Source organism: Neophocaena asiaeorientalis, unplaced genomic scaffold (assembly GCF_003031525.2).
Source record: "Neophocaena asiaeorientalis asiaeorientalis breed wild unplaced genomic scaffold, Neophocaena_asiaeorientalis_V1.1 scaffold55, whole genome shotgun sequence".
NCBI lineage: Eukaryota > Metazoa > Chordata > Mammalia > Artiodactyla > Phocoenidae > Neophocaena > Neophocaena asiaeorientalis.
In genome coordinates, this window is record NW_020175684.1 from 1,707,440 (window position 1) to 1,734,638 (window position 27,199).

Below are 27,199 nucleotides of genomic sequence, written 5' to 3' on the forward strand. Positions count from 1 at the left end.
TTATTATTATTTATTTATAAATATAATATATAATAAACAATTATATATAATTATATATTTTATATAATTATATATAATTATATTATATTAAATAAATATAAAATATAATTATTAAATAAATAATATTTATTTAATTAATAATATTTAATTAATTTTTAATCAATAATATTTAATTTATTGTATTATAAATAATACAAAATTAAAATACCACAGAAGAAAATGGAGTTGTCCTTATTAAGTGGGGCAAGGCTCTCTGGTGACTCCTGTGGGTATTCCAGACCCACAGGGCTCTTTGGAGTGCAGGTTTAGAGATCATTTACATGTAACTGTATACAAACATATGTGAAAGCATTTTGCCTAATTGTAAAGTATTATAAAATACTTGTTAAAGTACTGTTAAAAGAAATTATTTCTGGATAAATAAGAATTTCAGTAAAATTGGATAATACTCATATATACTGCTTGTTGTTTTTCTATATTATATTCCATTGAATTCAGAGATTGTATTTTAAATAGAACTCATGTAAAATTTGTTCCTTTGTTAAATATTTGGAGGTCAACTTTAAACCTATTTTTCTTTAACCATGTAATACTTTTTTATATGATTGTGTTATTAACTGTTGTTCTGAAATTGTCAGAAAGGGAAGGTGCTATTGGTAAAATGTAACTTCTATGACCATGGAAATAAATTTTCATTTCATGACAGTTTTTAGTTAATATGACTAAAGTTAATGAAGTAGTCATAAAATTATAGGTTTGGGAAAGACCTTGACAATGCAATTAGTCTATCTCCTTCCCCAAACACTTTAACACACTTTATTATTTTATTTCATTCTCAGAACTCCAGGGAAGACAATTTTATAATTTCTTTCAGTGATAATACATTTCAGGTCTTATAAAGCAATATGACAATATTCTTTCTTCAGAAGTCTGCTGCTTCAAAGTACGTTTTTTTCTCTTAAAAGTGGTTTAAGCTAACAGTTTATACCTAAAGTGATATTTTCTCCTTGCCTTCAATATTTACCCTTTACTTTCCTATTTGTGCTCAAGTACTCATTCAGGATGTGATTTCTTATCTTGAACGTTTTTCTCTTTGTGTGTTGATCTCAGTGATAACACGTCTCAAGTGATTCTTTCACTACTAAATGGATAATGTTATGATTTTTCTAATGTTATACTCTTTTGCAAAACTCTATGATGGCTTCCAGCTGGAACAGGAACTGGGTTCTAATTACTACTATAAGTTTCAAAGCCTTTCCAGAGAATGATCTGTTAAGGGTAGCATTACAAAGAAAAGTTATAGGGAACAAAAGTAGATGCAAAACAATAAGCAGTTATATAAGCCATATTGTTCAGAGAAATGTGAGGGTCAACCAATGATCTGTAGAAGTCTGTAATCAATACTAGTAGCTCAGTTTCCAATAAAGAGCCTGACACATAATGTCTATATCCATAATTTTTGTTAAAACTAAAACCAGAGATGCAGTGCTTATATTCAAAAAAGGTTACAAACAAAAAACTCTCCCCATATGCAAAAGGAACACTTTATATCTTCTACATCATAATTAAAAGCGGAATTCTTGACATAAACTTACTCTAAACTTACCTCTAGAACTCGATTTGGTTCCCAATACTTTGCTACTCTACACCCATATTCTGTCCATCACTATGTGCTGGCAACATATTCATGGCAGTTTTCATAAAGTTGAGGGAATATCTTTAGATTTAACTTTCATTTCTAATGTTTAATTTACAAGCATTAAAAGAAAAAAAAACTCTCCCAGTTATTATCATGTGGAAAAGTAGGAAAAGTAGGCTGCATGATTTTTTGAAGCAGCTTTTAACCTTTTTTTTTTTAACGACCAGGCTCAATGACTGTGATTAACTGTCTGATGTCAATTTCAAAAAACAAAATCTCCAGAAGCTGGATCGTAAAGGCTCTGTCTTACTTGGATCAAGGAATGAGAATTGTTCAGAAAACGATGTTTTGCTGAGTCATTAGTTCAACAAGAATATGAGAGTGTTTGAAATGCTGAAAGATAGGAGCAATTGTGTTTCCTGACCAGATATAATGGATGAAGTTGGAATTATATCGCTTCTTCTAGAGATTGGTTGATTCAAAATGACTAAAGAGAAGAGGTGCTCTTAAAAGAAATGAGAGTTCTTCAAAGGAAACTTAGCCCTCTGTGAAGCCAGAAACAAAGAACAAATCTCTTGCAGAATAGTGGTGTAGGAAAGAAAGAGTTAGAACAAAAAAGTTCAAAAGTGTTATTTAATTGAGTGAATAACTATGTACCAACAACACAATATTCCAATATGAAGAATTTGTCAAAGGTCTATGCTAATTCAGCATGAAGCTTGGGATACTTAGATAATTCAATACATATTTATTTTACAACTTATAAAAATAAATATAAATCCTGCATAACAGCTAAAGAGAGGAAGTGGGAAAGGAGAAAGAAGTTGATGAACTTCATTTCCAAAGGGAAAATGGAAATGATATAACTTGACTTTAGAAAAATCTGAACTACACCACATTTAAAAACAATAGATGATATCGTGGGAGGGTCCTATGTAGGAGAAGATCTACTCTAATTTAAATTTTAATAAGTGCTATTGGAAATTTGGGATGTATAAACTTGCTAATTCCCATTATTAATTCTAATGTTATTCTTCTTCTCAATTTAATTCAGACCATGGAAACCATTTTACCATCCAGGTAGTCACCTTTTACTTCATTCTATAAACTCTACTTTAAATATGTAAAAGAAAATAATACTGGGGATCTTAATTTCTTATCATGTTGCTTTATTAGACATTCTAGAGCTTAATATATAGTTATAAATTCCAACAAATTGCTCTTACAGACATAAGCTGCATTTGCACTGTCATTAGAATGTCAGATGATCTAAATTTTTTCATAATCATTCATATTTGAAATAAAAATCCTATGTTTTAAAATGTTACAAAGTAATGTACACTATTCTCAAACCTTATATTTGTTTTCATTGACAGATTACTATTAAGATTTGACATTTAATTTATAGTTGAAACATGTTAACTCTTCTTTGACATTTTCACTCTATGCTTCATAACAAAAGGTACATTTCCATAAAGGGACAGCTATTGCAAACCTGGTTAAAATACCATGAAAAATAAGTGTTAGTACTACTGTCAATAACTCATTATTATTTATTCGTTTAGGTTTTTTTCTAGGGAAGAGAAAATTCTATAAGCACATACAGATCCCTTCCTTCTTTCATATCATTATTCAGGCATATGCCAAAAATCTTTCTATGTACTTATCCAAGTCTTTATTATATTTCTGTTTACCACAAGATATAGTAGTAGGTTAATTTCTCCATCCAGTGAACACTGAGATCTATTAGGTTCTATACACATCATAGGGAAAGAGCCACAAAGAAGATACAGTTCATCCTCACATAAAAATTACAATCTTGCCAAAAATACAGATATTGAACATATGACTAAGTGTTACAAAATCAAGCAAGGTATTAAGGAAACGTATAGCTGAGACACTTAGCTAGAATGGAATTAGGAAATTCTTTCCAAGAAATGCGTGAGAGCTCTGATCTCATGATGAAGAAGGACTTAAGTAAGGTAGCTTATGTGTGAGAAGCAAGGGCAGTAGGGACTGGGTAGGCAGATTAATGTGAAGAGGAGGTATGCTCCAGATGGAAAATAACCAGCAAACATATGAAGCAGGAGAAAAACACAGGATATTTGAGGAACTGAAAGAAAACTACAACTGCAGCATAGAAAACAAGGAAGTAGCAGTGAGATATATGACTGGAAAGCAAGTCATGGCATTTCCAGACAACATATAAAGCTCACACTTCATACAAAGTAAAGGAGACAACCTTTAAATGTTTTAAACAAGGATATGGCATAATCACATTTTAAAGTTTGCTCACTCTACTAGAGAGAAAAATGAATGTGTTGTTGAGCCAGAGTGGATTCTGTAAGACAGCTTAGGAGTGATGATGGAGACTTCGATACAGGGTTTGTCATTTTGGACAAGGGGAAATGCAGAGGATTTGAGATATTTAGAGCTAGAATTGCCCTAACTTGGTGAGTAGGGCAGTTACTCAAAGATGAGTCCCAAGTATCTGGCTTGAGTAATTCATGAGACAATGGTGCCCCTTAGTAAGGTAGGAAACCACTGAAGAGAAAGCCATGTGATGTGGAAAATGCCAAATTTGCCTCATTGAGGCCTGGGAGAATTCAAATACATACATTAAAACACAGGTATATATTTGCAGGAAACCAAAAGACAACTTTGAAGAGAGGTGCACTTTTGGGAATGGATAATTTAGGAGGAAAATATCAAGTGAGAAAGGAACTCAAAGTAGAACATTCAAAATCTCTCACCCCCTCAAGTGTTGGTTAGAAGAGGAGGAACTTAAAAAATAATTACAGAGGTGAAAGTCATATAGAGAGAAACAAAAATAATCATAAGCAGGATGTGATGGAAGCAAAGGCAAGCAAAGGAAGAAGTCAATCAGATCTAATACTGCCAACTTATTAAGTAAGATGACAATGAGAAAATAGGTATGAAATTTGGCTTGCCAGTGGGTGAAAATGTTTTGTCTATGAATATTGCTATATTACAATCATTTCCTTGGGTGTTTTTGCTTTATGGAATATTACTAGGTTGCATTTTCTACTTTCCCAGTTTGCTGGGGATATATGAAACAGAGAAAAATAACTCATGCCCTCAAATTGCATGAGTAGATATAATTGAGGCAAATGCCTTATGTTATAGATATACTGAGCTTTAAATCAGGGAATACATTTTGACCTTGAGTATTCCCAGGAAATCTCAGTATTACAAAATCTTTATCTCACAAATTTATCCTTATTTTTTCCTTTGAAAAACCTGGGATTTACATGTATTAGTATATTCAGCCACCCCACAATATGTTACATTTTTTAAACACATGTTGCATATTGAATGTAGACTGTGTCTTTTAATTTATTCTTAAAAAGTGAACAAGATTTTTTTTTTTTCAAATCCTTGTGTCGAGAGCTAAATTTCACTAGATCGCAGTGAGGGAGCGACCCTGCTACACATGAAACACCATGAACAAACTATTATGAACGAAAAGTTTAAGAGCTAGACAGCAATGGGATTAAATTTTGGTTCTGTCTTATAAAATTTTCTTAACTGACTTTTAGTCTGTTTAGGAAATGAGGATTATACAACCTCCTGGGTATGCTGTAAAGAGTCATTGTGATAAATCCTATAAAGCTTCTCATTGAGTGGAAAAACTATTGTTCAGTAAAGACTCTAACTCTTAAAGACTCTCTAGATCTTCATCATCACCATCAACATCACCTGTTTTCCTCACATTGATTCAATCAGCTGGTTATGTAGACTGACTCCTTTATTTGCTACTGACTAGGATTGTATATCCCACTTTCCCATCAAGACACACGAAGAAAAAAATTAAAATCCTTGTTTCTCTCTTCCATGATGTTATTACATTTTATCAAAAAGTTTTTTTTTTTTTCTCATTATTTCTAATGAGAATAGCAGGAGGTTATTCCTTCCTTAGTCTTCTGACACCGATTTTCTGGAAGTTGGAGTCAAGTAAAGACATAAAATAGGTGTAAATATCTGTAACACATAAGGTAGAAAAGGATGTGTCTTAAGAAAACTGAACCAGTTAAAATGTTATAGAAGTTCACAGAAAGTAGTCAGGTTTAAGCTTAGAGAATTGAAGAAGGCAAATGGAAAAAGAATCATTTGGTTTAACCTAAAAGAATGCTTGGAAATGTGAAAAGAGTGTGGGGGAAAGCCATTTTATTTTGACAAAGATATATTTTCAGAGGCATGAAACCCGAAAATAGCCCAATTTCATGGAGTACATAATAGCTCAATTTGACTGGAGAATAGGAGGCAAGAGGGGGACTAGTGAAAAATAGACTGGGTCAGCTTCCCCCAAACCTGACACTTCAGGAATTACTTGTAACTTATTATATGAGAAGTATGATATACTTATATTTTGATTACATATCTGGAATAATCATAATGTGAAAGATAAATACCCAGGATGGACTGTGGATGTGTGGACAATAGCCTAGATGAGGAGAAGGCTGAGGGAACAGAGAAGAGTGGAGAGATATATGGAAAGTGGTATCTCTCCAATCCTCTTCCTAACCAGTAGAACTTATTGTGCCTATCCTCAGCTGAGTCTTTTTATCTTTGCTGGGCATTGGTGTCCAAAGGAACATTTATAAAGATAAATTTTTGGAAGAAGTAAAATAAAAAAGGCAGTTAAACTGTATAAAACAGTCACCATTTGTAATGTAAACCCATTAGTTCTTCTAGATTCTTCTCCTTCACTACGGTGTTCCCAAATATCTATAATAATACAGCATTTGTTCAAAAAATTCTTGAATAAGCATTTAGGGATGATACAAAGCAATGGGGTATAAACTGGAGAAACAAAAACAAAGTGAGAAAGTTCAAAGTAGAGGGTATGAGATGGGAAATGAAGTTATCTGAGCTAGATAAAGGTGTTATTTCAACTGAGCTTATAGGATGTCTGCCATCTTTGGCAAGAATGGGGAAGGAAACCAGCAAGATAATAAGTCATCCAATGAACTACTGATGTAGACAGTTACATTATAACTTCTCCGTTTCTGTGTGGAACTAAACATGTGTTCCTAAGAGGGCTTGGGCATGTCTGGGATTCTAAGTTAAAACCTAATTCAAGGCAAATGCATAAAATGTGACCAGTTTTGGGGTTTGCCTGCTGGGCTTATATTAGATGACCTCATCTGATCAACTCTGTATGCCATCAGTAGTAAATGAGAGTACTCCATTCTTAACAAATCAGAATCACATATTAGCATCCAGTATCTATATCTGGGTGAAATAGATTAGGCCTTAAGTCGAGACACTAAGTCAGTAGGCTACTGCTGGATGTAGAAGCAGTTAAATGTAGAAGTTAAATTATGAAAAAAAATACAGTGATTCTAAGTTAAAATAAATCTAAGAATACTGGTTCTTTGAGCTCTTCTGTGTGAGATAAAGTAAATTTAGTTACTTAACACAAACCTCAAAACCCCCAGAAATTATAGAGAATTTTATTGGATATTTGGGGATACTCAGAAATGTATATTTCTATATTTTTATCCTGAAAAATATTCGGATTTTCTCAGGGGCAAGGAATGTATCTTAGTATTTTTTGTATTCCATAATCATGATGATGTTAAAATATTCAGTGGCTTACAACTTTTAAAATATTTAAATTTGAAATCTCCACCAATATAAACAAGATATTATCTACATACACACTTTTTAAAATAAAAGACATAACCCATGAATTCCTTCCCTTCTTTGATTACTTCTCTTGTTATCTCACTTTGGGAAACTTTAGAAAAATGTAGCAATTTGAGAATACTAATGGCTGCATGAATTGGATCCATAAAGACAAAGCTCCAAATGTTCATGAGATTTAATGGCTTTTTTATAATAACCCACTGCAAGTTTGTTCTCTGGTTGTTCTTAATATAGTTATTTTCTGTTCCCATCCCCTTTTATAACATTTTCTTATTCGAGGTGACCCCAGGGAAATCCAGTTCACGGAATGTTAGTGAAGCATTTAGCTTTTATATTAAATGACTATTCCATGAACACACACACCCACAAGAGCCAGTTGAATCCCTTGTATTGCCTGTATGTGACATGGCCTCTCACTGACCCATTCTGAGGGCAGGGCCCCTCAGGCTGTAGGTGCCTGAGAAATGATTACTGAAGCAAATTTGATTTACTCAGATAAGAAAGAAGATGGAATGTATGGCATTCCGCAGGGTACAGCACATCCCCTGTTCCAAAATTCTTGGATATTAAAAATAAATTTGATTAAAAAGAGTAAATGTGATAGCAAATATCAGCTCACAGTCATACTCTAAAATGATGTCGTTTAGTTCATCTTTGGAAGGGCCATAAGAGCTTACCCACACACAGAGACACACACACACACACACATTTGAATAAATATATATTATGTAATCAAAAAGAGCAATAAATGAGTGTTCTCTACCCTCCCCTGGGGCAATTTCTTCCCAAATTTTTAGCAGTGTTTTGAACATATTTCTATATACCTCAAATAAATATTTATTCACTATCCTTTCAGGAATCAATAATTTTATACATTACGTTATGGCTTTTAATGGCAAATGGAAGTTCTAGCTCTTACAATAAATAATATTGGTTACAATTCTTCCCTCTATTCTCTGCCTTTTTAGCAGAATTTTTCTTCCCCTATAAAGTGTGGAAATTTAAAATACTCAGTTTCTCAGTATTCCTTGCTGCCAGGATATCTGCACATATCCTGGTTCTATGGGACCTAAAAAAATATCTTGGAGGCATTTCTATGAACAGTACTCCCGCCGAGACAAGAAAGAGAAAGCCATGGGTGAAAAGTCGCTACCTATCCTCTGTTTTGTTTATGGATGTGGAAGAAGTTGCTGGTTACTGCTACTATCAACAAGGGATCAAAGATATCAGAGTGAACTGACCTGGGACTTGTGTATAATTGGGCTAATGCACCAATACTGAAACCTCTACTTTCACACATTATTAACAAAGTCAGATAGTCTGTTTCTTGTGACTGATATGAGTCTTTTAACCCTCTTCTTTCCCTCTCCACTCCCAACATTTGTATAATAACATTTAAAAAATTAAATCCAGAGTCAGTGCCTTAACTATTGGGACTATGTACACATTATTAACTGCTATGTCATGTGACATACCTCCCGTATACAACTTTTTGTTTTCTTGTTAATATTTCATGCACTCAACATTTGCATTTATCTTTCTGAAGGCAGCAATAGTATTTTCTTTAAACTATTATCCTCTGAATTCTTATCTTCCTCACTTCATTATTTTACAATCTGTCTCTCATATTATTTACCCAAATTGATTTCTTATTATCATTTTTTCCAGGAGTTATTTTTTATACACAATTTATAATAAGAAATTTCAAACATACACAAAAGTAAAATTAATATAACTATAATATAATGAATAATACAGTATAATGATCACTATATATTTAATGTTTTTATCCATTTTCCTTTATATAGCTTCCATATATTTTTTATTTTGCTAGATTATTTTAAAGCAAAACTTAGTCATCAATCCACTCATTACTAACAGATATTTTGATTTTACATTAACACAAGCATATATATATTATATATATAATGTCTTAATATATCTAAAATACTCAGCACAAATTCAAATTATCCTCATTGTTCTAAATATTATTTTAACTTGGTTTTCTTAAATTAGGATGAAAAGTTCACACATTACATTTTTGGTTTACATTTTTCCAAAGAGGGAGTCAATTTGCCACTCACATATTAAAACTAAAAAAATCAATGAGTAATGGAATCACTGTTTCTGTATACTGGCAACTTGATAATTATATTTATTTTGATATCATATAACTTCATGTTTGGATATGCTGAGAGATTTTATTTTTTCTCACTCATCAGTGCATGCATGAATCTCTTTAGCACCATAACCAAAGAGTGTTAATCCTGCCTCTCTTTCAATAATTCTATTGGCAAGACATTTGCCATAACCCAAAGCAGTCAATCGCACTATTTAATATTTTGAATCATTAGACTACTCATGCTGGTCTCATGCTGAAGTGAAATACTTCCATGTGGGATGAATTTTTACCCTTCAATATATACTACTCCAAGTCTAGGATATATACTGCTGATTCTATCTAAAATATTACATATACTACAAAATTAATCATTAGAGAAATGCAAATCAAAACTACAATGAGATATCATCTCACACTAGTCAGAATGGCCATCATCAAAAAATCTAGAAACAATAAATGCTGGAGAGGGTGTGGAGAAAAGGAATATACTTTATTTTTAAGAGAAGTTTTAGTTTCACAGAAAACTTGAGTGGAATCTACAGCATTCCTATATACTATATTACTTCCCCTGTCCCCTCCTCATATGCATTAGCTTGTTATATTTGTTACAAATGATAAGATATTATTATTAACTAAAGTCCATGGTTTACATTTGGGCTCATTCTTTGTGTTGCATATTCTATGGGTTTGGACAAATGTATAATGGCATATATCCACCATTACAGTGCCATGCAGAATAGATTCAATGCCTTAAAAATACCCTGTGTTCAATCTGTTCATCCCTTACTCCTCTTCATCAAACCCCTGGTAACAGCTGATTTTTTAAAATATTCTCCATAGTTTCATTATTTTCCAGAGTGTCAGATAGTTAGAATCAGACATTATGTAGTGGTATTTTTTAATCACCTAGCAAAATGCGTTCAAATTCGCTCCATGGAATTTCATGGCTTAATAGCACTTTTTTTTTTTTTTTTTTTTTTTTTTTTTTTTTTTTTGCGGTACGCAGGCCTCTCACTGTTGTGGCCTCTCGGAATATTTTTCATTTCAGTTATTGTATAGTTGATCTCTGTTTGTTTGTTCTTTAATTCTTCTGGATCTTTGTTAAACATTTCTTGCATTTTCTTGATCTTTGCTTCCATTCTTTTTCCGAGGCCCTGGATCATCTTCACTATCATTATTCTGAATTCTTCTTCTGAAAGATTGCCTATCTCCATTTCATTTAGTTGTTTTTCTGGGGTTTTATCTTGATCCTTTATCTGGTACATAGCCCTCTGCCTTTTCATCTTGTCTATCTTTCTGTGAATGTGGTTTTTGTTCCGCAGGCTGCAGGATTGTAGTTCTTCTTGCTTCTGCTGTATGTCCTCTGGCGGATGAGGCTATCTAAGAGGCTTGTGCAACTTTCCTGATTGGAGGGACTGGTGATGGGTAGAGCCGGCTGTTGCTCTGGTGTGCAGAGCTCAGTAAAGCTTTAATCTGCTTGACTGCTGGTGGGTGGGGCTGGGTTTCCTCCCTGTTGGTTGTTTGATCTGAGGTGACCCAACACTGGAACCTACCTGGGTTCTTTGGGAGCTAATGTCAGACTCTTGGGGGGCTCACACCAAGGAGTACTTCTCAGAATTTCTGCTGCCAGTGTCCTTGTCCCACAGCTGCCCCCCGCCTCTGCAGGAGACCCTCCAACACTAGCAGGTAAGTCTGGTTCAGCTTCCTATGGGGTCACTGCTCCTTCCCCTGGTGCCGATGCACACACTACTTTGTGTATGCACTCCAAGAGTGGAGTCTCTGTTTCCCCCAGTCCTGCCAAAGTCCTGCAATCAAATCCCACTAGCCTTCATACTCTGATTCTCTAGGAATTCCTCCTCCCATTGCCAGTCCCCCAGGTTGGGAAGCCTGACGTGTGGCTCAGAACCTTCACTCCAGTGGGTGGACTTCTGTGGTATAAGTGTTCTCCAGTTTGTGAGTCACCCACCCAGCAGTTATGGGACTTGATTTTATTGTGATAGCACCTCTCCTACTCTCTCATTGCGCCTTCTCCCTTGTCTTTGGATGTGGAGTATCTTTTTTGGTGAGTTCCAGTGTTCCTGTAGATGATTGCTCAGCAGCTAGTTGTGATTCCAGTGTTCACGACAGAGTAAGTGAGAGCATGTCCTTCTTCTCCGCCATCTTGAACCAATCCTCAATAGCACATTTTCTTTACATCGATGAATAATATTCTATTGTCTGGATGTACCACAATTTGTCTATTTATTTTTACTTATTGATGAATATTTTAATTGCTTGTAATTTTTGATAATTATCAGTAAATCTATTATTAACACTTGCTTGAATGTCTTTGGGTGGTCATAGTGTTCAATTTATTTATGTAAATACCAAGGAGGATAGTTGGTGGATCACAGAGCAAGAATATATTTAGCTTTTTAAGAAACTGAAAAACCACTTTCCAAAGTGCTTGTATCATTTTGTGTTCCTGCCAGCAATGAATAAATGCTCCTTTTTCTCCACATTCTTGTCAGCATCCAGTATTGTTAATGTTCTGAACTTTAGCCATTTGATAGATGTGTAGTAGTATCTCACTGTTGTTTTAATTTGCAACTCCCTAGTGACATATGATGTGGAACATCTTCTCATATGCTCATTTCTCATCTGTATCTTTTTTGATGAGGTGTCTGTTTAGATCTATTCCACATTTTTAAATTGGGTTGTTTGTATTTGTTGTTGTTGTTAAGTTTTAAGAGTTCTTTGTATATTTTGGCATCACTAAACCCAAGTTCCCCTAGATTTTCTTCTATATTATAAGAGTTTTAGAGGTTTTCATTTTACATTTAGGTCTATGATACATTTCAAATTAATTTTTGTGTTAGTTGTAAGGTTTATGTTTAGATTCATAATTTTTTGCACGTGTATGTCCCTTTCTTTCCACAGCATTTGTTGAAAAGACTATCATTTCTCCATTAAATTGCCTTTGCTCTTTTATCAAGCCCACATGTTTTTATTTGTGTGTGTCTATGTTTGGGCTCTCTATTCAGTTCCATTGAATTATTTGTCTAGTCTTTTATCAATATCACACTGTTTTGATTACTGTAGCTTTACAATAAGTTCTGAAGTTGAGTAGTGTAAGTCATCTAATTCTGTTTGGTTTTTTATTTTCGCTTGATATTGTGTTGGCTATGCTGGGTCTTTTGCCTTTTTATTACATATTATTTTTCCTTTTTTTGTAGATATTTATATTTCTTTATAACAAGACTTTAATTCTCCTAGTTGTTCTACTCACCATCCATGGAATATTTTAAGTAAAAAGATTTGCCCAAAACTCATAGGTATAGTATGATCTGTGTAGGAAAAGGAAGACAGAATATCATGCTTTATATACATTAATTAGTGGAGTGTAAGATGTACTCATTTTTTGTATTTTTTGGAAAATCCTTTTCACCATTGACTTATCATGAACTTGTCTATTACACACATTTTTTTTCCTTACATAGGCTTAGTCATAGTTACTAGGTAGATACTAGAATTTGATTATTATCAGCTCTTCTCAGTAAAATTTTCAGGAATCCATCTTTAATATCCATCTCAAAGAATAATCATCTTATCAATGGTAAATCACCAATAAAAACAACAAAACTGACTTTATGAAGTTGGAGTAGGTTTCAACTAGCTGAAGACCACAGCCAAATCTAAACTACTCTTCCCCATTTAACACAAGTAATATTTAGGACTATATAAAAGAAAGGGAAAAAAATAAGTAGTTTAGGAACATCATGCCCCTATGTCTATCTTAGTAAATGGTAGTAAAGAGATCCACAGATCCATATCCCCTTAGTCACATTCTCCTCATTCGTTTCACAAAGGCTAAGAAAAGCTGAAGCCTTTGTCATTTGAGAATATTGAGAAAATAAAGTATAAATGATAATTCATTGATAATTCAATTTTTGCTTAATCATTATTATAGCCAAAAACACACTACTTCCTTTGCAAAAGTAATAAATTGAGCAATCAATAATAGGTTAAAATCCATTTAATTTTACACTAAATAAAAGCAGCTAAATAAACATGAATATCAAATGTTACTCTTCTTTGAAGCCCTCCTGTCTCTGTGCTAGTTGTTATTTCAGTGACCTTAGCATTTTGTTCATGCATTTATGGCTGCCCATACTGCATTGTACCCTAAGTGATCTTCATACATGGCTTTTCCACTCACTAGACATTTATTTTCTCTAGGATATCAAATATATCACCACCTAGTACATAAGAAGTAATCAGTACATATTATTCAGTTTTGAAAGAGTGAATAACTGCTTATGCTAAGGGAGATATCTCCAGTTCTAATCCTTAGCATTATCATTTTTCTTTCAGTTGGGGCTCATTATATGCATAAAAGTGACCAAATTCTTATTTATATAAGTCTTGTTATATTGGAGATAATTGCTTTCTGTGTCATACTTTCATATATTTGGACCTTCAAGGGGAGAATTAATAGCATCAATTCTATATCATTGTGCTATAAATCACTCAGATTCAGTGCTAGGTTTTCTATAAGAGACTGTTAAGAAACGGTATACATACCCATATATGCTTTTGAAATCATCTGATGAAGTGAAAGGGAATTCATTATGAGAATTTTCCAAAACTAAAAATTGGTAAAAGATAATGGATAAGGGCATACACATATAGGGCAAGTATTTGTCAGGGCCTATGGTTTTGACTTCCTTAATATCAGCTTTTCATCACACACTGACCTCAATACATAAGCATATTTTTATATCTTATCAAAATGTCATGAGTCTAGCTTATGTAAGTTGAAAAAAACTTTTTTGTGATTTCTGTGCGCGGCTATACTTTCTAAGTGGTTTGTACTTCTCTGTGACAGGCTCTCAATAGTAAAAGCATTTACTGTAAAACTGCCAGTATCTTTAAAAAAGTAAAAAGTAAGAATAAGGTAGAGAAAACATTCTTGTGATTTGGGAGAAAAGGCAAATTAATTGACATCAAATAGTTCACATGCCGTAACGTTAAGTCAGGCTGGGACTTGAATCTAAGCAGACAAATGCAGTGTATATCACTGCTCTTAGAACCAGAGAAACAGAGTATTTACATCTACTGCTTGCCTTATGCCACCACATTTCCCTTGGTTTTTCGTCAGTAAGTTAAATCTAATTTTAAAAAGTAGAGAGGTAAGTGATAAAGGCAAACTAAAGAATTTGGCAGTATTTAAACAACATATTACAGGCTGCACATACATCTGCCTTTGTAAGGATGAAAGGAGACAGTACAGGAAAAAATGTTTTCTGATTTTAATAACTGTACAATATTGCAAACAAACATTTTGTAAAAAAAAAATAGATCCATACTGCTCTTGGGGCAACTTTGTCTTAAGGAACTGATCTCTTCTGCTTTTATTTTGGCTTCAGAATTTTAATTGCTACAACTTTATGTGGCGTTTGGTACATCAGAATCTCCTGATTACCCCTCGGTAGTTGAGATTCCTTTTATTTATCTTATTTTTCTCTCTGGGTATATCAAAATTTACTATTAAAGTATAGATAAAATGTGCAGACAAAAACCTTTAGAATGTATACCTTTATGCAAGTATAGCTACAAGTGAAGTTTATAATTAAATAATGATGGTATATGCTCTTGTACTTCATAAATAAATTTATCTGGCTGTTACACTTCTCAGCCCAGACTAAAGGAGAACTCATACATTCCTTCATTATTCATAACATATAATACAAATTCAGGAAAAGTGTGATACACTGAAATCATAAAATAGTCTTTTAGTGTAAAAAAGACAGGCATTGAGTGCCCATCAAAAGAAAACTTCTCAGCCAGAATTTTTAATTATTGCTGTCCCCAATATCAATGGTTTAGAATTTAACCATTTCTCAAAATAGTGTGCAGAGTTAGATACACCTTCTGTTTCTTGAAAACTTTATCCATCCTCGAACTTCAAAATTTCATTATTTTCTTCAAAATTTTGTATATATACATAGGTATATGCACATATATTTTATGTATAATTTAACAATAATGTAATTATTTTATTTGAAACAAGAAAAGGCTAATATATATTAAAGTAAATGGAATCATTTGTAGATATGCCTGTATATACTCACTCAAGTAACCAAAATATCTTTGGTAGCTATTCCAAGTAAGTGATTATATTGTACAATATGGATGTAAAATTAAATGAGATACAAAACTGAAAAATTTAACTATTGAGTATATGTTTCATTATGGTGATAAAAATTATATTCTAAACTTGCTAATATCAGAATATGACAGCAGTTACATAATTGTACATGTATGTCACTGAGACTATTGTTTTAAGTAATTCTATTCTTAAACAACATTCGAAAGTACAGGTTAAGTAATTTATAAATACCAAATAAACAGTAGTAAATATTAAGGAAAGGATATCATAATCAATATTCTTCTCTAGAGTTGAAACAGTAAAAAAAATATGAAATATTTCTAATGTTAAAGTTTAATTTTGTTGCATTTAAACTTCCAATTTATAAGTTTTAATGTTGAAAATAAGCAAATTTTAACCTTTTTACTTTATGTTAGAGTGTGTTCAAATTTAATACATAGTACTACTAAAGCAGTCATAAACATTATCTTGAATAAGGGGAAAATACCAGATAACTGAAGATTAAATATAAGCTTGATTGATCAGTTTTTATTAATCCATTTCTAATAGATTTAAACCCAAATAAAATGACACCAAGGTTTTTAGGTCTGTTAATTGGTAGAGCTACTTGAGAGTGATAGTTGGCATTGATAGTAATTTATGTAAGTAATCTTTGGAAAATATTTCACTTTATAATTTTTGCTAGATAAAATTGATCTATATTGATATTATAGTTGGAATTTCTATATAGTCCAGGATAATTCATTTATGTTTGTAATATGTCATAGAATATGTCATAATCCTTACTTAAAAGAGTAAAATGTTATAATAAATGAATAGCAAATGACCTTGTTCTTGTCTTGGGACATTGTTTCATCATTTAGTCTCCCTTTTGCCTGTACCTTTGACTCTCTCTTTACTGATATGTTCCCTGCCATATGAAAATGATCAAGTTTTCCATGAAACACTCACAGTTGTCCCTGCCTTCTCTCTACAAACTTCAGGTCTGCCTCCTGCTATGAATAGTCAAGTTCTTATAAGACCAATCTATATACATTGTACCTACTTAATGTCATATAGAGACTAGCAGTAGAGTAAATTTAGAGTAATAATTTTGGAATCCTGATTGACCACATCTAATACGCTAAACATATGTATATCCATTGGACCAGTAATTTTACTCATAGATATACTACTTCTGTTCATTCTATTTTTTGTTCCTCGCTTGGATTACAGGCTAATTTTTGACTAAGGCTTCTTAAAATTTCTAGGATTGGATCCCAGTATTTATATTAATAACATAGCAAAATAAATAAAATATAAATAACATGGTATATTCACTGACACGATGAGCATTGAATAAATGTATTTGTTTATTCTGGCTCATAATATTGTTTAAATATGCAGGAAAAAATGAGAGTAGATTTTTCTCAAAAAATCAATTTAATGGTTTTGCTTTTATGATGATTTTCATGTGGAATAAAATGGGATTTATCTCCTAGTCAGGGCTGGAATTCTTTGGCCAAGTTTCACATCAGTTGATGACTTTTGTAATCACGGTTCTGATATAAAAGTACACTGTGAGTAGGTATATGTATATGTATCTGATTCACTTTACTGTACACCTGAAACTAACACAATATTGTAAATCAACTATACTCCAATAAAAATTAAAAACAAACCAAAAAAATGTACACTATGGTTGTCCCTCCAGTCTCTAATTCTTCACAGCCTACACTTTACCTAGATAACTCCACTCTCAAATTCAGAATTGGTCTGTGATTTGCCCAAGCTAATCAGAAACATTCTATTATCCCCACAGCAATATAATTATTTCAGATGAAACATTTTTTTAAAATAAGAATGAAGTCCTGTACTTTCTATAAATGGTTGTGGAAAATCAGCTGTCTCTCCTTTCAAAGTTGTGCTGTAACAGTATGAAAGCCTGGGTCACTGGTAGCTGTATCACTAACTTGAGGAAAACCCGCTGAAAAAATACAGAGGTCAAAAGAGCAAGAGGTAGCTAAAAAGACTGCATACAAATAGAGTGAGAGTCTTGACAAAACTTAACTTAAAACTCATACTTCCTCTGAGATTTTCAGCCAATCAGCTATGATATAGTCTCTTGTTTGCATCTATTGGTTCAGGTCTGCACATGTGAATTAGGATGGCTAAATCAGAGGCTATACCAAGACTTTTATATTTTGTTTGGAGAAGAAGAGTTCTCTTTATTTTTACATGATGGTAAGTACATATGGTAAGTGGTAGCAAGCCCAGGACCGTTGAAGAAATTTTGCTAAAATAAGGATAAAAGAAAGAGGAAGGATGAGAAGCTCAGAGAATAGCAGAGAAAAAAACCCTAATTTCTTATTAAATGTAACTGAAATCTAGCTAATCTATTGACTTAATTTATTTAACTTAACAAACTGTCTCTGTATATTTAGTCAGTTTGAGGTTTTTTTAAACAATCACATCCCCTTTTCTGTGAAAACTGATTCATATTGTATCATATGTCTCATAACATGTAAAAGAGCAACTATCTTCCAAACAACTCTAAGTCACTGTTACAATTCCCATTTTATTTTATCAGACTTTGAATAGTTATATGAATTTCCCCAAACTCTGAAAATTAATAATTGGTTATTATTGGATACAGAATTTGAACCAAAACTCTCTTATTTCAAACTTATATAAGTCAAATCTTTTATAAGAGCAGCAATCTTATTTAAAAAAAAAACACAAATCTGCACCGTCCTCATCATGACACTGAAGTTGTCCCTATATTTTTGGACTATGTAATTTTCTTCACTTATTAATTAATCTATTTCTTGGACAATTTCAGGCAGTATTGTTAATTCATAAAATGATTTAATGTCAGTTAGATATAGATCCTGCTAATTTTTGAAATTTAAAAAAATTGTATTTTATTTGTCCAGCTATATCAACTTTTCCATTCAAAACTATATGTACTTGAAATTTTAACTAAAATGTCATCAATTTAAAGATTAATTTAGCAAAAATTGATATCTTACAAAAATTGTCTCAAACTCCAGAGTTGGAGCTGAATCAGGAGTTAAAGTCTTAGCCAAGGACACTACCAGAGAAGAGATGGGGTAAATGGGCACTGAAACCCTGGCCAGGGTCCAAAGTACACTGTTCTTGCATTACTGCTGGAAGGATATTGATAGACTTAACAAGAACAAGTTCACAGACAAAGAGAGAAGGCCATGGTGGCTGCTGCATCAATAAAGCTCTTGGTTTATTATTAGTCTTCCAGTTGTTAAACTATTTTCTTTCAACTCTAAACCCAATGATCTACATCCTACGTTGTGATGTCATGGATGGGAATCAGCAAACTACATTTATTTTTTGCCAGCTGGCTTCTTGTTACATTACACTAATAGAGGAAGATTGGAAATCAGAAAGAGGGACAAGGACTTGCTCTTTATTCTTTTGCTTGCTGTTGTTGTCAGTAACTCCCCTGTAGCAGTCACTGGCAGTTGCAGCTGGTTTTAATCTCTAGCTCATTTTGATCCTTTCAATTCCAGCCTCATCTTTGGAAGTCTGGGCAGCACCCACTGGCTCACAGTAAGAGCCCCAGATCCACAGAAACACTCTCCATGGTGCTGATGCTCAATAACATGTGGGGCAAATGGAAATATATTTTGTTGATATGAGTTTTATTCCTTGACATCTTCCATCAACTCTTAATCTTATATTCTAACTGAATATACACATACGTATATGTATGTGTGTGTGTGTGTGTGTGTGTGTATATATATATGTATATATATATATTTGTGTGTGTGTTTCTGTGTGTGTATATTTAATATTTATTTGAATATGTGTTATAACATTTGGACACCCTATCATATTTGTGCTATGGTAAAGAGTCAGTTTTTGTTTTGATTATGTAACTAGACCATAATTGACATTTATCACAGAATAAGTTTGAGCCATACAAGAACCTGATGTGTTTTCAAACACTTTCATGCTATAAGGCAGATAACATGATAGAAACTTAGTAAACGATGCCAAAAGAAAGTCCCTTAAATATCATATTCCAAAGCAAGAAAGAATGTATTTTGTAAAGATGACATAGATTATTCAGAGAGTGACTACAATAAAATTCAAACTATCTGAATAACATTCATTAACTAACCTTTTATAATGGAGATTTTAATGTTATGTACACCAGTGTCAAGTAAAATGGAATTACCTATATTTTATTAGGTATAATAAGAGTTTTCTTTAGCCTTTCCATTATAATGGGAATGAATCCAATAAGTTTGTAACTTGTAGTCTTTTTTAACCTAAAGAATAATACAATTAAAACAATTAAGCTTCTTGAAGAGATAGAGTCATTTTACGAAAAGAATTTATATGTAGCAATATAGACAAATTAAGCTAATGATAAAGCATCAGGCTGATGAGAGTTCGTGCAAGAATCAGAGCCATAGAATTAATATGCAGAGGTGTTCTCTATTCGATATGTTTAAGAGTAGGATCCATGTTTTCTTCATATTCCACTCAATATGTATAAAAGAAAACAATGATTTTTCTATCCAACATAGCTGTATGTATCCATTGATATTGTAGAAGAGATTGGATTGTCATCTAAGGTCCTATACTGAAAGAGGGAAAGAAACTGAGCAGATGATTTAAAAAGTGAAAAATAGGCTTAAGGTAAAAGTAAAATTTTATATCAAGATTAAGGGAATGATTTGGCTCAGTGGAGTGAAGTACGAATCATTTTTCCCAGTATATTGGATACTAAATTCAGAACTAAATAAATTTCTGATCAGGTGATATGCTAGTTGCTCAGTGGTTTTACTCTCATTGGTTACTATCTTCAGAAGACACATGAATATGGCAGAGATAAATATGGATTCATACATACAGGCAGTGATCAAACTCCAGAGTTTATTGAATATAATAATTCAGCAACACAATTCTGTCAACAATTACAACCAACAAAGCATATTTTGTTGGGGTCATCAAAAATTGAAGCGATTGTAAAGGATGAAAAACAAGTTTCCAACCACAGAAAACAGTTTTAACATGAAAAACCTTCAAGTAGAACTAGGCAGCGATTTCCTGATTAATGGTCTGGGTAATGAAAGAGAAGCTTGAGCATGACATTGTCAATCTATGTAACATGAATTGTAGTCATTTAGGTGGCCCACAGAAGGGTTTTCTGGGCACAATATCTTCAGAAGGAACAGTATCCTCTATGAAAGAACTAAACTATTGTTTCTGCATTTTATAAAATCTACTATAGTAGTTCATTGTAAAAAGTATTTAAAATGAGTACTAAAATTATATTATTTGAACTTAAAAATGACATAACGCATACTTTTATAAAGTTTCAATTATGAAAAAGACAACAAAAATATACAGCATGGAATCTTTTAATTAAGGATTTATTTGCTTTTCTTTCAGGTAAAGAACACAATTGAGCTTTAAATTTCAGAAGATGTAAAAAGAAAGAGAGTTGACTGATAACGAAAAGTCATCAGAAATACCTAAAACGTTTTAACAATTACAAGACTTTTTAGCAATAAGATTACTTTCTAGCAAAAGCATTAAGAATCCTTTGACATACGCAGATGATTTTCAAAACCTTCATCATCAATTATCTGTGCTATTACTAATGTCATTGTCTTCTCACTGCTCCCCAGCCTTACCTCTAGGGCTCAAAAAACAGGCCTAAGAATGACATTAAGAAATTAATATTGTTAGAAATAATTTTTAACACAGAGTTTTTGTTTTATTAATGCTTTTATATTAGAAAATATAAACAAGCCTTTGTCATGTTAGTCAAAACCTCTATCTTTTCATAAACAAAAACAATTTCTAAGGATGCTAAGAGAGCAGGTGCCTTACATGTTCTTTTCTATAGAATAAAGTTCCATAGACTACTTTATGTAGATGTGTTAAAAATTGAATTGTGTCTTCTCAAAATTCATATGTTGAAGTCCTAACCCCAAGGACCTCTGAATATGACCTTATTTGAACATAAAGTCATTGCATAAGGTAATTAGTTAAGATGAGGTTATCGGAGTGGGTCTTCATCCAACATGGTTGGTGTCATAAACAGAAGCACACAGGGAGAATGGCACATGAACAGGAAGGCAGAGAATGTGGGTGATGTGATTCCAAGCCAAGAAACACCAAAGATTGTCAGCTAAATAGTAGAAGCTAGGAGAGAGACCTGGAAAAGAGTCTCCCCCAATGTCTTTAGAATGAGTATATTCCTGCCAATACCTTGATCCATGAGACAATATATCTTGGTTGTTTAAGCTAGTCAGTTTGCAGTACTTTATTACAGCAACCCTAGAACACTAATGCAAGGTGTATCATCAAAAAAGTCATCTGCCTCTGCCAGGGGTAAGCAGCAGAGTTTCTCTTTGGAAACCACTGATACTCATACAAACCTCCATGCCACTCATATACAGTATCCTGTGGGACCAGAAAACTAAATGATCTGAACGTAGTAAAACTAAATCTAATATGCCATACCATTAAATTTTACTAAGAACAAATGAGGAAATAATTGAGTATAAAGAGCAAATCTACAGTGTAAATATGAATTTAATTAATAAGATTGTTAATCCACTTAAGGGGAATAAACATGGATGTAATGCATAACTGCAGCACAGTATATTAACATTTTCAGCCTAAAGTTATATTATTAACTAAATAGGGTTTATTTGTTTTTAATTTTGAATGTGGGATGTTTCATAACAATAAAAACAACAATAAAATTAATAGAAATATTATTTGAATTCAAAATCTGGCCAAACACTCCACCCCAAAACCAACTTCTTCCTGGTAAAATTGTGTTTAGACTCTGACATCTGAAATATGCTAACAAGTAAATTGAAGGTTTTTAGTTAATTTTTTGAGTGAATATGGGCTTTTAAAAATTCTCTTAATTAATGTAACAAAAGGAGGAAAAATTGGAAAATAAAGGTGTAAAGACAACACAGCAAAGATAGGAAACAGCTTGCTCTTTTTGAATAAAGACCTCAGGTAAAGCACATCATAAAAGTGAAATAGTGTTGTGGTCATATTACAGTTGGAAGTGGAGGCACCATCTTTAATCTTCAGTGGCATGGAAAACACTGCAAATCATACTTGACGATTTTAATGTATCTGTATGTCAGTATTGACAAGTAAATCTATAATATTATATCATAATTATGAATACCATCAAATATATCATTTACTCATACAGATTAATAGAATTAATTATTAGCCAAATTGGTATTTTCTTATCATTAAGATAGGGAGAAAATTAATTGACATAACAGATATTACACACACATTGATCTAAACCACCCTGATTTTAAAAATGTTAAATGTGAAGAAATGTCATTTTAGAATTAAGAAAATATGGCAATAAGAAAAAGTACTATGTCTTTTCATTACAGATGAAATTTTCATTGAGGATTAAGAGACATCAAGTAGCAAAACTTTGTAGAAAATCTCCAAGAATAAATATTTGGAGAACTATTTACCTTTTCTTGGTCTCCATTACATATACTTTGATTTTATGTATAGTTTTCCTCCAAATTTCCACTATGAGGCAACAAATAAACTATAGGAATATAAGTAAGCAAATACAACTGCATTAAAGGAGCAACAATGAAGTATTCAGAATTTTAATAGGAAATTATGGACTGACTCCTTTTGAGGTGATGGATCACTTTTGTCATTGAAGGTGGGGCACCTGCAACTTCACTTAGTATCACCAAGGTTTCAAATTCTGAATTCTTTGCTGTGGTAATCAGGGTAGATATAAGTAATCCAAAGTTACTCTCAAATGCTCAGAGAATGAGTCAATATTATTGCTAGTTTCATTCTGATCTTTTCAAACTATTCTCACCCAAATACATTGTAATCCATCCTTTTTGGACAGTAAGATAAAAATATTTCCCCCCAATACATACCTTTATAATTGTCTCAGTCAGTATTTTTTGACTAATAAATATAATTGCATTTATCTAGTTTAATCCAAAATCCAGCTTACTAAGGATATTGAGTAGTTTATAAAATTTTTAGGGAGCACAAACAACTGGCCTTGGAAGACTGCCTGAGCATATTTTATTTCTCACTGTGAACTCTCTATGGACACTGAATATGGGGCTTGGTGCAGGGCAGGGCTTTGGTCACTACCACTTTTGAATCTCCACCTGACTCCCCTCCCCAAAGATTAGATTACAAATAGCAAGCCCTTCTTCAACTTTCTGCTAAATTGTAGTTTATAGGAGGCTGCTTCTGAATGACAGCACTTAGATCATATGCCTAAAACCTAGACACAAGTGGGGCAACTGCAGTAGGTAATTCTGCCTCTACCTTGGGAATTGAGGCCACAAATTAAGGACACTTATTCAAATATGGAAATGACATTCCAAAGAATACAGTTACCCAATAATGATGCCTTTATACAAATGTAACCAAGTCCAAATGCACCACTCACCATACTACAGGCCAGTAAGTCAAGAGACAAGGTGTTGGAGCAAGGAAAGCAACTTTATTCAGAAAGCCAGGGAACTGAGTAGATGGTGGACTAATGTCCTAAAGAACAATGTTAATTTAGGGTCAAATTCAAGCTTCTTTTATGCTAGTGAAGGGGCAAGCAGGAAGGGGCTAAGATCAGGTACCAGCAAGGGTCCAAGGAGGATTGTAAAAGCTCTTTGTTCTTGGACACTTGACTTGGGTTAATGTGAGTCTAATCGAAATGTTACTATAAATCTTGACAAGACAATCACTATTTTTGTTCATACGTCCTTATCTCCCCTTGGGAGGCAAGTTTTGGATAAGGGACTGTTTGCACAAATCTTAATCTGTAGACAAAATTCCTTTAGTGATTATATCAATGCATAGGCCAAAGCTGAGGCTTATGACTCAGAGGTTAAAGCAGCATCAAAGGTAGATACAATATGGAGTCAGAGATGCCAAGCTTCTTCCTTCCTGTACCACAAGCATAAATAGCTATATCCTCCTTCCAATGACAACATTTTTGGTTGTTGATTCCAAACTGTTCAGATCTCTGCTTTCTCAAGTATTATTTGTTTGACCTGACTTCCAACCCTGATTTCTTAGATATGCCTTGTGTCTCAGTCTTTGAGTCTTTGTTGAAGAGTCTTGCAAAAGACAATGCAGTGATCTGTTGACTGCCTCCAAGCTTTGTAGGACTTCCCCAAACCAGTGTCTTTGAACGCAAGACTGATATGAAACCATGTAAGGAAAACATATTATCCTTACAATAATGAGGGAATGATCCAGTTGTGTTTTGTTTCATAAGACTACAGAATGTGTATCCTGTACTAGAATATTCTAACTCTTAGAGAAACAATAGAATAAGATTAGACTGATAAAAATAAGCAGAAACTATATAAAATGATCGTGACTGTTTTGGCAAAACTTTCTGCAGAATCTAATAAATAGTAGTCTAATGAATAGTCTATAATTTGTAATCCTGTAGGTACTATAATTTATCATCTGTATTTCCCCCACTTTAACAATTAATTCAACTTTAGTATCACTAAACACCCAATATGTTCAAATGTCTCTTGTAGAATATTCTTTAGCAAGTAGGCACATACTGGAAGTCTCTAAATTTACTACATGATATTATATGGCTAACTTCAAATGGTTTCTTAGTTCCACTATAGAAACATGAGTTAAAAGAGAAAATATATTATAGACCCTTAAGATTATTTCTAGGATTTTATGTTGTATATTTTAAGGTATTAGTTCTTGTAAGTCACAGAAATGTTTATGATTTAAATAGCTACAGAAATGGTTTATGCTTTCTGTACTTGCTGTACTTTCTGTACTTGACCACTTCCCTTTAACTGCATAACCTCAAAATACTTTTATTATTAAAAAAAATCATCATACTCTGTTGTTCATAAATTTGTTTAAACAAGGGAGCATTAGTCTCAGAAACTGAAATTTAACATAGATGTTTAAATCCACAGTTTACAATAGGCTGTTTTGAAAACCCAAGGTTCATTTTGAATGCATGGATCCCTGAGGAATGCATGGCTTTGCAGAGGGGTGGATTTATATAGGGTCATGGAGTTACTAAAGCCTTTAAATGACTCCTTGTTTTTCTTTACTGACTTCTAGTGTTAAAGGCACTCAATACATTTAAGAGATTCTCTGGCACTTCAGATAACCTTGTAGCATCTCGCTCTATTCAAAATTTTAGTCAACCTTCTCCAACAAAATATAGGTGACCATACACTTTAATGATTTTTAATGGATAATAATTGATTAATGTAATATCTTCACCTTGATACTTATCGAGACTATAAAAAGTGATTCAAATGTGAGGAACTGGGACCAGGGAGTAGTAAAAATATTATTTTACCATTAAAGCAAGCACTGACAAAATCAGTGCTCCAGCTTCATACATGTATCTTAAAATAAATCTGGGTACACATTTACCTACACTCACACATAGTCCCAGCCCACACACACACACAAAACACTCACATAAGATAAAACTATGTGTAAAATGAAGCACACCAGTCATAATAACTAAGCATGGTTAAATCAATATGTTAGAAGGAGACTGTTTCTGGTTAAGCCTGTGACATGCTTTGTGGTTGCTCATACAGTCAATAAGACAGGAAGATTTGGCAGTCCACTGATAATTAACATAACATGAGCCAATATGCATGTGTATTACCAAATAGTTTCATGCCATCATACCTACCTTCTGCTCATTTAGTGTATATAACAGTACGCTATGTAGAAGTAAAAAATATATTTTGTTTTTCATTGAACATACTGGAAAGTCATGGTACATATTAACAATTTTATTAACTTGTTAGTACAAATTCTGACAACCCAATGCTCATATCTGAATTTTATGTCCATAACTCTTTGTAACCTAAAATATATTTTATATAAGAAAGCATGTTTTCAAATGACAACTTTCTTCCGTTTGCAAAACTGAAAGTATACTGATCATAGCACTATAGATAGATGGCTATTTCAAAGATATTTTGTACTAAGAAATATTTAACCAAGAAGTACAATTAACTGTTCAAATAATTTTTAAAAAGCTACCTACAAGTCAATAATCAACAAGATGAATAAACCTGTTATATTTTTAATAATAGCAAAGAAATTGTGCTGCTAAGAAGACGTCCTGTAAAATATGTGAGTTGTAACAATCTTCATTAAAGGTAAATTTTCATTATTTAACATACTGATCTAATAAAATATATTATTTTATCTTTATTTCTTAATTGTGACACAATACACAATATTGCCTAACACTTAAAATTATCTTAAGTATAGTGCACTTTAAAAAACAAAAAAAGGATGTCTATATCTTGTTAATTAGAGTATTATAACATGTCTATTTGGTTATTCTGAAGGTAAGTTTCATTTTATGTATCCTGATCTACTTGTCTGTTTGAATGCATTCTGTTCTATCAATCTTGTTGCTGAAGGTAATCATTTTCTTACTTCAGTTGCTTCTGAAAATCATTTTTTGTAAAAACTCAAAGGTATGTATTTCACATGTGTATTGCTGGTTAAACTGGTAAAGGAATCTTATGGGTTAGGTAAGCTCTGGTGATTTGGCCTGCACTAAAACAAACAGGAA